This window comes from Chanodichthys erythropterus, chromosome 16 (assembly GCF_024489055.1).
Source record: "Chanodichthys erythropterus isolate Z2021 chromosome 16, ASM2448905v1, whole genome shotgun sequence".
In the NCBI taxonomy this organism is placed as follows: Eukaryota; Metazoa; Chordata; class Actinopteri; order Cypriniformes; family Xenocyprididae; genus Chanodichthys; species Chanodichthys erythropterus.
In genome coordinates this window covers 10512247-10526472 of record NC_090236.1, presented here as the reverse complement: position 1 = coordinate 10526472, position 14226 = coordinate 10512247, and positions in this window count along the sequence as shown.

Genomic DNA, 14226 nt, shown 5'->3' with positions numbered 1-14226 from the left:
ACTCTGCGTTGAACAGAACGCATTGGGTCACGTGACGTCACGTGACCCAGGTGTCGAAAGCACTATCCAACAACTCCAATTGCTATTGGCCGGCGACAGCCTATGACGTCATACGGCGTGACCCGGATGTATAAAGGGAGCGCCTGGAGAGACAGTCACTATCTTATCGTCTTGAGGGACTGTTCTGGAGGCAGGCAACCTGATGCATGGCAAAGGAACGCAGAGTCTCATTCCCTGTTCTCAGGGAACTATGGTTACATACGTAACCTGAGACGTTCCCTTTCGAAGGGAACTCCACTCTGCGTTGAACAGAACGCATTGGGGAACGATATACCCACGCTGCCATGCTGGAGGGGAGTGCCTGCCAAAAAATATGGCTGAGGCAAAGACCTCAAGGCAGTTCTCAAACTGCCCAGCAACTCCCCCTCGGGTCACACCAGGCTGTCAGTGACAGCATTCCTTTTGGCCAACAGCCCAAGCTGACCTTCCCACAGGCTTCTACCTTTCTCTTTTAACAAATAGAGCCTAGAGAAACGCTAAGGCGTCTAGAACCCAATTTTCTTGTGAGAAAAGTGGTTCCTTTAAGGGAATGTGGCCAAGGAACCAAAGGGAACCTCGGCCAGTCACTCATTAGGGGAGCAAGGTCACCCTCCTTGCCACCAGGGAGGCCGAACTGGTCTTCTCAGGGAACAGACTCAGTTCAGGCCAACCCTGTCTGAATACAGAGCCTCTAAAACGCATCCTTCAGGAAGATAGTAGGTAAGAGTGACTGCAGAAAGGCAGAAACCAGCTCAGACCCACGCGTAGCGACGGGCATCCTGGAGAGCAGAACTCAGCTGAGTGCTATGAACCCTCCTATTGAGGGGAAATAATCCGCTCAACCTAGGATCTACCCAGTGCTAAATTAACGCACTGAGGAGGCTGTGCGCTGAAAACCCTGAAAAGGGGAGCACAAACCAGCCTGGGGCTGACACTTAAGACGGGGCCTGATCAAGGCCGAACCATCATAATCAGCTTAGGGAGCTAAGCACTATTACAAACCCCAAGGGGAAGCACAGAGCTCAGCTAACAGGTAGACTATGCCAAGAGCAAAATACTCATGGAGGCCTGAGAGGGGCTACAACATGACAACAGTTCTATATACATAAAGACAGAAGTAAACTTCAGAAAGAGGCCCGTTTCTGGTAAAGCCATTCTGAACATCTGTCTAAGCCAGCGGCAGACAGACAACTTCCATGGCAGCAATAGAAAGCCGCACAGTGCTCTTATGATAATCCACCCAACACAATCCGATGAGCAGTGTACTCAGTAAAAGCACCTTTTACTCTTTAAGCAAGAGGAGTACAGCGTACACCAACACGTATTAAGGAAGGCCTGGAAGGCCTATAACCTCAACAGACACATGGCATCAGCTCGTGGCAGTGTTTAGGTCCCAAGCCTGGTAAACAGCCCGCAAAAGAGGGGGTTGAATCTACCACTTGGGCCCCTGGCCAACGAAAGTGTATAGAAATAGTTATCAGAGAGAAATACACCTAAACAAACACTAGTGTATCCAAAAAGGGCGGCCTGCAGGCTTGCATCCTTCAGGACACACGGCGTAAGTCTCGTGGCCGTTTCCAGGAGCACAAAGATCCAACCTAAGCGCTAGGTGGCTCTTAGCTCAACTAGAATCATCGACTCCGAGGCAACAATAGGTTAAACCAAACCTCAGTAAGGTTTCACTACTGACATCTCATCCAGAGCCGCACAGAAAAACACAATCTGTGCCAACGTGCAAACTAAAAAGGAGGCCTGAAGTGGCCTGCCGATCCAGTGACACAGTGAATTCCCAGGGAACCAAGCTTACAGGGAACCAGCTCTAACCCACTAACTATGGGAAGCCAACTGCTACCTGTGCTAGGCTACACTTTCCAAACAGGCAAAGTACCCTAAGTTCTTGTGACTAAGGGGAACCAATACAACTAACATGGTCTAAGGGAGGCTAATTAAGCCTACTACCTCAAACAAACATGCTGCAGGGCCTGAAGCAGTGTAATAATAAAACAGTATGTGAGCAAACTAATATCCATTAAACAGCCAATATGAAATGATTGCAAACTAGAAGGAGGCTGAACAATCCAGCCTACAATCACCGTTATATGCAATATAGCTGATAAACAGATAACTGAAAGGGAGCTGACAGATACAGACTTTTCTCAAAAAGTGATCTAGCTACCCTGAGTATGCAACTCACATACAAACTAAACATTCCAACAGGCAATGTACCCTAAGCATGTGACTAAAGGGAACCAAACAAAGCCAACGTGGTCTAAGGGAGGCTATAAGGCCTACTAACTCAAACAAACACATGGCAGGGCCTGTAGTAGTGTACATATGTGAGCAAACCATGATCAGTTAATCAGCATGACAACTGCTAACTAGAAGGAGGCTAAATATCATAAAGCCTACAATCCGAGTTATATGCAATATAACCGCTAACAAGATCACCAGGGAGCTAAAATAGATACCAACTTTCCTCAAAAAGTGGTTATAACTACCCTGAGTATGCAATCCAACAGGTGATGCACTCAGTGACACAAATACACCTCTTAACTGGGGAATATGTAGTCACCATCCTCTCAAATAGAGGCCGCTTTACAGCAAAAAGGGCCTACTATTAAGAGAACAGGTGCTAACCTGTGGCAGCATATGTAAGCTCACATATATAAATGTAGGGCAAAAATCTAGAACTCAAAGAACATAAAACTTTGAAATACATGCTATTTAAAAGGAAAAACATTCCCATACAGATCCTCAAATCTGTTCTAAGCCTAGCAGACGAAAGGCTAAAAACTAGCATTGTCCAATCAAACTTGATAAATACTGATATCAAGTGGCTCAGAGGAATTAATTTCCCTTAGCATGAAAGCTCTAGGAAGTGGGGCCTAGCAAACCTGCATAACTTATCTACGCAAAATAAGGGCCTACCACCTGAGAGACAGCATCAGGGAGTCAAAACAGTCTACGACCTAGCTGTTAATCTCACAATTGCGCCTACACAAGCAAGGGGATAATGGCATACGGCCTAACAACTCCCTCGGGAGGAGGCCAGAACTAGGAACTGTACAACCTGACAAGGGATAGTATACATAAGGTTATGTAAAGAACACACCTAACCTAGCTCTAGCCTAGCGGCTAAGCTACAGGCCTTCTTACAAGGCCACAAGCCTAGTGAAGCCCGGGCTTCACCTCCAAATCTCATGGATAAGAGAAAGAAAGTGAAGCTCACAAGCAAACAATGTCAGGCGGCCAATTAAGGCCGACCTTAACATCTACATATTAGCTGAAGTGACAAGTACTATCAACTTCAGTATGCCAAAAACCCCCTAATTTTCCTGACTACATGCTAAGAAAACTATACAGGAAATAAGGTCTTATTTTAAATGAATAAAATATAGACCCTCCTGCAGCTCAAAAAACCAAAAACTCCTAATGCTCCCTTTTACATAAAAGGATGGAATCTAAGGTTCTTTAAGCTTAAAGATCCTCTTACTATCAAACAGAAACAGCGGGCTGATAGAAACAATGACTATGGGCCCAGCCATCAGTCTGACCATAAAAAGCATCTGAGCATGAAATATGCTTATATATATATATATATATATATATATATACACACAGGAGGTGGAAGAAGAAGAGGAGAGGGTAGCTATAAAGCGCCCTATATAGCTGGGAGATTGATCACAAACGCAACAGTGTTTACAATCGATCACCCGTCTCACTCGCTCTTCCTCCCCCTCCCGTCTGTCTGGGTTCAGATACAAATCTGAATGGCTAGAGGTTTTTCCATTCCTCACCGATCTCAAAAGCGGAGATCAGAACGGAATGGAAAGTATGGAAGCTGCCGTATCAATGGACAGAAAGGAACAGCTCGCCGAACCGTCCGCGCGCGGCCCCTGTCTTAACGCACCCTCCCGGCAGCCGCAGCCGGTAACACTTTAGATTACAGCCCGGAAAGTACTGCGTAATTACAACGAATTTACAGCATAACTTTCAATAATTATAGTGTAACTATACAGTAAGTATGTGTAAGTATAGGGGAACAATATGTGAAGTATTGGGAATAAAGGGGTAACAACCAGGAAAATAACAAATTATTAATACTTTAAATATTTTATATCTAAGGGGTACTTATGGCATATAACTAAGGGGTAAGTATGACATTACGGGCCGTAAATTAAAGTGGAGCTTGTTACCCTCTTATTTCATGTAGTTACAGGGTAAGTATGACATTACGGGCCGTACATTAAAGTCGTGCTTGTTACCCTCTTATTTCATGTAGTTACAGGGTAAGTAATTAATAAAATGCAAACAATCTGATGTCACTGACTCCGAAACCTTTATTTGAAAAACAACTTTATTAAAAACAGGTCTACAACACTTATTATTCATTTTTTTAAATCTACTTTTCATTTCAAACTCTAAAGTCCTGACAGAAAGTAACAAGTTTTGTCCTTTTTTTGGTTGTTGTTGTTTCTCGCTTGGCTTCCACCTGCTGTTGTTTCTCAGCTGATGAATCTTAAGAAGGAATCTCATTGCTGTTCTGTATTATAAGAAAATACAGTACACCCCGAAATTTTCTCATGGTTTAGGCTATTCATCTTTTCGCTTCCGAACAGCTGTCACCAGCGCCTGCATGAGAGTCGACTTTGCCTTCGACGAAGCAACTTGAATCTTTCATGACGTTCTCGTGGGAGATTCATGTGAAACTCGCGCGAGAACTGCCGTCTCTGTTATTCTGTCTTGTTTGTTTCTCATTCTCATTATCTGCTATTCTGTGTATTTTGTTGTGAGCATTACTAAAAAAATAATAATAATAATAATAATAAAAAAAAAAAAAACTGACGGCATCCAACATCTGCGTGAGTCTCTCGGCACGCTTACGTCACGCTTCAAGTTACATCAAGCATAAACTCTCAACCCTCGCATGCACGCGCAGAAGACAGCTGGTCGAAAGTTTTAAAAATATTCAAATATTTGGTATTTTTCTTACAAATACGTATCGTTTCACTTCAGAAGACATCGATTCATCCATTAGGGTCGTATGGATTACTATAGTTATTGCTGTTTGTGCTCTTTGATGCTTCGACTTTTAGGAACACGTGAGTTTGCATTATAAAGCGTTCCCAGATGATTTATTTTTTTCCTAAAATCCTTTTTGTGTTCATCTTAAGAAGGAAAGTCGTATACATCTCAGATGGCATGAGGGTAAAAGATGAGTAAACGGTGAGCACATTTCCGGGTGTTCTGTATTTTTTAAATACAGAATAGCAAATGGGATTCCCTCTTAAGATTCATCAGTGGAAAGAAAGAAAAAGAGGAACAAGAGGAGGAAGAAGCTAAGCAAGAGAAACGAATAAGAAGTGTTGCAACTTTAAATCTGTTTTGAAATAAGTTGTTTTTCAAATAAAGTTTTCCAAGTGATATGACTGTTTGCGTTTTTATTTTTTTTTTTATTTTAATTAATTACTTACCCTGTAACTACATGAAACAAGAGTGTAACAAGCTCCACTTTAATTTACGGCCCGTAATGTCATACTTACCCTGCAACTACATGAAATAAGAGGGTAACAAGCTCCACTTTAATTTACGGCCCGTAATGTCATACTTACCCCTTAGTTATGTCATAAGTACCCCTTAGTTATAAAATATTAAAAGTATGAATAATTTGTTATTTTTCCTGGTTATTACCCCTTTATTCCCAATACTTCACATATTGTTCCCCTATACTTACACATACTTACTGTATAGTTACACTATAATTATTGAAAGTTACGCTGTAAATTTGTTGTAATTACACAGTACTTTCCGGGCTGTAATCTAAAGTGTTACCCCGCAGCCTGCAGAGAAGTGCGTCCCAAACACACAGCAGCTTGCATACACCCGCCAGAGGAGCGCTCGCCACCGGACGCGATGACGTAAACACGAACGTCTTGTCATCCGGTCGCTCTCGCCAGCCCCAGGGAAGTTGAGAGAATAAAACTTTCTCAAACTTCCCAACGAGCTCATCCGCAAGCCCTATGATTGCAGCCACCGTTAAGCCTTAGCACAAACTGGGGCCAGAACCACCAGCAGAAATGCAGACAGCTCTTCCCTCGGGAAGAGTACCAAACGAGAACAGAGTAAACAATGTGTGTATATCAAGTGTCGAACCTTGGGACACGGATAAACACACTGTCATGAACGTTTGTAAGGTAATATAGAAAACCCTACTGGAGTCTTTTGGTATAGATGCAATCAGACAGAACAGGACCGAAAGACGAAAAAGATAGTGACTGTGTCTCCAGGCGCTCCCTTTATACATCCGGGTCGCACCGTATGACGTCATAGGCTGTCGCCGGCCAATAGCAATTGGAGTTGTTGGATAGTGCTTTCGACACCTGGGTCACGTGACGGTTCCCCAATGCGTTCTGTTCAACGCAGAGTGGAGTTTCCTTCACATCGACCAGAAAGATCAGATGATTATAAACTGCTGATTCTGCTTTTTGATGTATTAGACGTCTACATTTGCTAAATGCCTAAATGTCTGAAATGTATTTTTTTCTCACACATTTTCTTCAAATGTGTTTGTAAGTGACTTACAAATGAGGAATATACCAAATAAAATTTCATTTAAAAAAAAGTTTTTCAATTTAGCCATAATTTTTTTTTATATCAATATGATATACAGACCTCACAGACATAGAGCACTATGTGCAATTCATTCGCCATATAGAACATAATAAATGTGTGAACAAGTGACTGATTTCAACCACAGTGTCTTTTATGATGTAGGGGGCGGGACACTTCAGATTCTAGAGAGCATTTGATTGGACAGAAAATCTGATAAGAAGATGAATATTGGTGGTAGAGAGAGACTATTAATTTTAAATACACATATCTTCAAAATGTGAATTTAGGTATTGTTTTGAACACACTAGGTTAGAGATCACCTTAGGTCTATCATATTCATTCTAACAGCCAAAAACAATTTTTAAATGACCACTTTTGTCAGCTATAATGAATATTTTATGCCATGTATCCTGTATATCTGCCTATATACTGTACAAGCCTTGTTGGATGTGTTTCCACTCATGGAAGGTTATTTTCAATAAACACAGAATATGTGAGAAAAATGTGTGAATGTTTACAAAAGCAGACAGACACTGAGAATATTCCCTTTTTTCTCCTTTTACATATTTGAGGCTGTTTTGTCATGCATTTTATCAGCTTACATAAATGATGAAATAATATTTTCCATTAATAACTTCTGTACAGGAAAATGCTCCATTGATATACTTTCACATCATGTTTCACTTCAAGTCTTATGAAATTTTATAGAGGTTTTTTTTTTTTTTTTTTTTCTCACATGTATTTTTTTGCTTAAATGTTTTGACCACAAAACAAACTAAAAATAACCAATTTCTGAGATGATGTACTCCGGTAGTCCTATAAATGTAAAATGAGTACTAGAAAGGAAACGTGAACACCAGAGCAGAACAGTTTTGACACTGCTTTGCACATAAAATAAATTCAAAATGTAAACAAATTATATTTGATTTCTCTTAATTTTCATTTTGAGAATTACCTTCACTCAACCGGGTCACATTTTGTACCTGGTGATGCAACATTCACAATCAAGCATACATGGAGGCTGTTTGACACAAGCAAGAAGATAGAACAAACACAGGAAGTGAGAAAGACGGTAGAAATGTATGATTACTTTAGAAGTGCAGAAGAGAGAGGCAAACAGGACATGATGGCAGCAAGATAGGAGGAGGTGGTGTTTCTGAAGTGTCATTGGGAAAGTTTTTAGGTTGGATGGTATTACAACCAACATAGCTCATATATTATATGAATGAACAAATAAACAAGATTGTTGATTAATCTATCATTTTGAGCCAAATTTATGGGCAGAAGAAAAAACAAACAAGCTCCAGTTGTTACCATGTCAGTACCTGCTCCTTGTCACAGATGGATCCTGTTCAAAGTGCATGTACAATAAAAACGCATCCAACAAGTGGTTTGACTCTCAACCCAAAATTTGTGACCTCCTAGCTGCTCCTCTTCCTGACAGCCCCTTAAAACCCAGTCAAAAAAAGAGAGAGTACAGTGAGCGTGATGACACGTCCTCTGAAATTTTGGTGGCTATTAGCGGTTTTTGAGACGAGATTTAAAAAAAATTCAGAAAATTTCAACTATTGACAAGACAACTGCCGTTACAGCACATCAAACTGAAAGCTTGTCTTCAGCTTGTTACTGCTACCCACAAGGAGGCGTTGAAAGTCGTGTCTGCTGAAATCCAGGATCTTAAACAGATGAACAAAACTTTAAAAGAAGAGGTTGGAGACTGCAAGCGGTACAGTTGGAGGTGGACGCTGAAGCCGCACGGTGTACATGAAAAGGATGGAGAAGATGTCCAGTGTGTTGCAATCAATATTCTTGGCAACGTGGTTGCTGGCATCAGTGAGAGGATGGAGGCTGCGGTGGATATCACCCATAGTCTCGGCCCATGGAGAAAGGATGGTACATACAGGTCTATAATTATCCTGTTTGCTCTTCGTCATACCGAGATACCTTCTGGCAAGCTGCCAGAGGTTGTAAGTTCCTGCGTGACAACAAGCTACGACTAACTGAGGCCTTATCCCCAGAGGACAGAGTGGCAAGAGAAAAGCTTTGGCCATTGGTCAAGAAGGCCTAAGATGAAGGAAAAAAGGCTTCTTTCCGTGGATCGTTTGCTCTGATTGACGGGAAGAGATTTGACTTTGCCAACAGTTGATGGACCCCATTGACTTTTTCCAATACTATGGAACAAAGAAAGAAATTCATATAGATTTAAAACAACTTGATGCTAAGTAAATGAAGAATTTTCATTTTTTGGTGAACTGTCCCTTTAAGTGCAATTAAATATAATTAAAAGTCATTAATTTTAAGGCCCTTTTTTCGTAAAATCCATTTAATGACTTTTAATGCTTTTCAGTGCTCCGTGAAAACCATGTAGTTTGTGCTACCCACTAAAAATCACAAACTGTAGCCTTGCACATACCTTGTGAAATACAGCTAGATGGTCCATGGCCTGAGCTGCGCTGATCTTCTTTTTTAAAGGTTGTGGTGGCAGGATATGCAGAAACAGCAGAAAATGTCATATCACTGTCCCACTCTAAAAAGAAACAAAAACAAAAAAGTGATTTTTTCCCCTCCCTTTTTTGTGGTGTTGTCACACGAGTGCTGTCGAATGAATACCTGGGTGATCCTCTAAAGATTCATCATGGTACTGATTCCTGGCAGACTTCAACAAACTCTGGAGCACTGAGGTGGTAGTAAGGTTATCTGCTTCTCTGATAACCTTTTCCTTATAGAATGTAGGCCAATTCTCCAGCAGTTTGACAGCTATTTGTGGACCAAAGAAGAGGCTACAACCTTGAGCCTTGAGGTATTTTATTAGTTTGTGACACTTATCTTCAATGATAATAAGCAATTAACGTTGACGTTGCTTAGATTGCGCTCAATATTACAGAATTACAAACAAAACCCCAGAAATAGCTGCCCACTAAAACTTTCAAATCTCTCTACTCGTGTAGCGATTGTACAGTTATTAATTAATTTATGGGTGGAATATAAATATAATAATTCATAAAGCTTTATGAATAATTATTATGCACATACCGACCCAAGGGGGAATTAACCATATATGGTGAATTAATTACAACAAATTATAATCAATTATATATATGATTAGTTCTGGTTTAATAATTATTTAGAGAAACTGTTTGTTTGTCCAGCAAACTGAGCTCCTCATAGAATATTATCAAAGGAAGGTTTTTCTCTGGCCACGAGAAAGACTTCCTATTCTAGCATCCAAACGTAAAGCAAGGATAGGATCTAAACGTTAAAGTGACTTGGTTTTTGTTGAATGAGTAAGAGAACAAAAAGCATGGATATAATGTATTTAATATATGAAAACTACTATTACACAGGTTATACGTCTAAATACAGAATATACAAATATATACAAAAGGGAAAGTAGAGACAGGAAAGGAAGGATGGTCAAAGAATGGCAAATTACGACAGTTAACCCTTTTGAGAGCCAGCACAGAAGTCGGTGTGCAGCAGAGTTTCAATGCGCTTGGCTTGGTTGGTCCTTTCCGAGAGGGTTTCTCCGGCGGGGTTTTCAAACGAGGTTTAACTGACGCGTAAGATGACAGAGAAGAAAGAAGAGAGAGAGTCCAAGGAGATGGTCGTCCTGGAAGGAGCTGAGCTCATGATGACAGCGTTGTCGCCTGAGGCAGTTCAGGGGCAGTGGAGAGACAATCGGGAGACAAAGGAAAAATTGTGTGTCGTTGTTTTTATGGAAAACCAAGCTAACACACCTCCTGAATTGGAACGGCCAATAGATGCGTAGCACTATTTGGTGGGCAAAGTTCCTTTGTCTGGTCTCCTAGCTGAATTTGCATACTTTATGACTATCAGATCGGATTTCGAGATGGAGTACTTTCTTCACAGCATCATTAAACAAATCGAACAATGCATTGTAATGCAATGCATGTAATATACATAGATGAATGAGACGTGGAAATAGCTTTAAAATGAATCTAAACTTGACATATAAGAAAAGCATGTAGAAGAAGTTATGGTTTACAGACCAAATTCCATCATTGAAACTAACACTAACTCAACTACAGTTATTTAAACTAAGTCTAAACACTAGGAAACATGCAATGCACTTGACATACATGACGGGTCCATGTTGGCATAGTTATATTTTAAGAATAGCTGTACATACAATCTCTAAGTATGTTTGTGTGTTTTTGTGTGTGTCTGTGTGTGTGTGGTGTGTGTTGGAATGTGATCTGGCCCTTTGATGTCCCAAGAGCTAGGAAATGTTGCCTTCTGTTTTACCTCGGAGGGTAACAAAAATGTCAGAGTGTCTGTTTTTCTCTGGACCGGCCGGAGCCGAGGACAGATTACAACACAGTCCAGCATGTGAAAAGCATCCTGAAGATTCCAGATTTTATTGACTGTCCTGATAAATGTGCATATGCTACACTTGAGATGAAAGCGAGTGATAGAAAATTGTGTCTCAAATAGCTGTAATTTTATATTATTGTTGGAATCATCCCTCAGGCCGGATTGGACACCGTGGCAGAGCCATTGAAAAAGGGCTCTGATCGGTGGGCTATGCTCTGCCTGCAGGCCTGTGATTAAGTGTGTCCCATTGAGTACACACACACACACAAAAAAAAAAAAAACTTTTGTGGTCTTCACTCGCACTTGAACACTTTGGCCAAACTGCAAGTGTGGGTATTTGTCCAGTGGACTCAGACTTGAGTACACAACACTGGCATTTGACAGTTCAAGCACAGGATAACTGAAAGAGTTCAGCGGCTTTTGTGCGCACAATTCAGGTGTGATGTTTAATGTTTAGTTGTTTTTTAGGCTTATTGTACTCAATAACTAATTTTAACCAAAAGCACACCCACACTTTAATAAGTTTTGTTATGCACATTTTTTTTTTCGCCATAAATATCATCATACCACCATAGTGTCTAGATTAATAACAGATTCTACCGTTTTTTTTTTTTTTTTTTTTTTTTTTTTCATGCTGATTATTTCTTTGCTTATATGTATTTTACACAAAACAGACCCAAAATAACCAATTTATGCAGTAGTCCTAAATATAATTGTGGAAAAGGGAACATGACAATACTAGACAGTAACGCCACAGGGAACCGCTTTGACAATGACTTCATTTCAAATAATTCTCATTTGAAATAAATTATTCTAGACTTCTCCACCAGATGACACATGATGCTTGCAACATTTACAATCAAACACCACAGCACCACTGAGAATAAAGCTGTCATGATTCAAGCAGCAAGGAGGTTAAGTGAGAACTCTGAGTATGTTAACCCTGAAATGAGGGAAACTCTGGGTTTTCTGTTTCAGAATGGGAGGTATATCAAACCCAAGAAAGCAGGGTAAGTCAGGCCCATTTCTGTAAGAGACGTAACTTATACTCAAAGTCAGTTACCATGGTAACTTACTCTGTGAACCTAACCTGGTCAGGAGCAGGTTTTCTTCAGTAAACCCAGAGTTTATTTCGGTCTCCTCCTTTTTAAAGTGTAAGTGATGTCTAAATCAAGATGGATTTTCTATATAAGAAAATTATATAAGTGCATTTTACTAAGTAAAATTATCAATATCTGCCAGTGTGGTAATAAAAATAATCTTAATGCAAATTATTGCAATATGCAAACTATTAAATGGAATGTTCACTAAACATTGATATAACCAAGAAAAAAAAATCAAACTCTTAAAAAACATTTTGAAAGTTGAGACAACATTCAGAAATGTCATGATCGAGTCTCCTGCACCAGATCTCCCAAACTGATCGCTCATTCCAGTCAGCGCCATCACTGTCACCCAGCCAAAACCTGACATTCCTGGACTTCCCTGTGAATATGCTGATCTCTTTGAGGCCTTCAGTAAAGCCAAAGCCTCCTTACTACCACCACACCACTCCTGGGACTGTTCTGTCGACCTGCTTCCTGGTACCACGCCACCCAGGGGAAGAATTTTCCTATTGTCACAACCTCAATCAGACGCTATGAAGAAATACATAGAAGAGGAGTTAGCCAAGGGGTTTATTCGGCCTTCCACCTCTCCAGCATCAGCCGGGTTCTTCTTCGTGAAGAAGGATGGGAGTCTCAGGCCTTGCATTGTTTATAGTGGTCTCAATGATATCACCGTGAAGTTTAGGTACCCTCTTCCACTAGTTCCTGCAGCTTTAGAACAACTCCGCCAGGCCAAATATTTCACCAAGTTAGATCTGCGCTCTGCCTACAACCTTATACGCATAAAGGAGGGGGACGAATGGAAGACAGCCTTTTCCACATCCACTGGGCACTGTGAATTCTCTGTTATGCCATTTGGCCCAGCCAATAGTCCGTCAGTTTTCCAATCCAGGATTAACAACGTGTTCAGAGACATGCTCGATAGGTGGGTGGCAGTATACATCGATGATATCCTCATTTATTCAAACACCATGGAAGAACATATTCACCACATCCGCACTGTACTTCTTCGCCTCATACAACATCAGTTATATGCCAAGGCAGAGAAATGTGAGTTCCATCAGACGAGAACGTTTTTTCTGGGTTACGTCATCAGTCATGAGGGAGTAGTGATGGATGACCAGAAGGTGAGAGCAGTGGTGGACTGGCCCCAGCCACAAACACTGTAATACACAAATTACAGTGTTTTCTGGGTTTTGCAAATTTCTATCGATGATTCATCAGATAATTCAGCACTGTGGCAGCACCTTTAACTTCCATGACTTGACGAAATTCAACCATCCTTTCTTGGTCTCCCGAAGCTCGTCAGGCCTTTCAAGAGCTCAAACATCGCTTCACAACCGCACCCATACTTCATCATCCAGATGCATTCATTGTGGAAGCTGATGCCTCCAGCATGGGGATTGAGGCAGTTCTCTCACAACGACATGAGCCATCCAACAAGGTGTTCTCTTGTGCTTGCGCTCGACTGCAGAAAGTTTTCTCGAGAAGTAACTATGATGTGGGAAATTGAGAGTTGTTAGCAATGAAGGCATCCATGCGTCACTGGCTCGAGGGTGCTCAACAGCCCTTCATCGTCCTGATCGATCATAAGAACTTAAATAAACATCTGAATCTGGGTCAAGCAAGGTGGGCGCTCTTCTTAACTCGTTTCCATTTCACTGTTACATATCGCCCTGGCATCACTTTCCTCTTCGCGTCCGGAGCCACTCGCAGGGTGGGGGCTCTGTCACGATCGAGTCTCCTGCACCAGATCTTCCGAACCGCCAGAGGGAGCCTTCACCCGAGTATTAGTTTACATTGGACTTTATTTCCCATGAACCCACATACCTGGGACTGATTACCCATGCACCTGCTGCCAATCACTCACTCACTCACTCACTATAAAGCACGCTTTCTCTTGCAGTCCATTGCAAAGTTTTGATTAGCCATGGTTGTCAATTCTGAAAGTTAATTCTGTATTGTTGTTCTGTTGCTGACTGATTTACTGGACTCTGATTCTTGCTGCCTGCCTCGATCTCTGCCTGTTTACCAATTATCCCTGTCTGCCGCCTGCCATGACTATCTGCCTTTTTCCTGGTTTGTGTTTGCTGTATTGCCCTTGTTAACAATAAACTGCAAATGGATCAATACT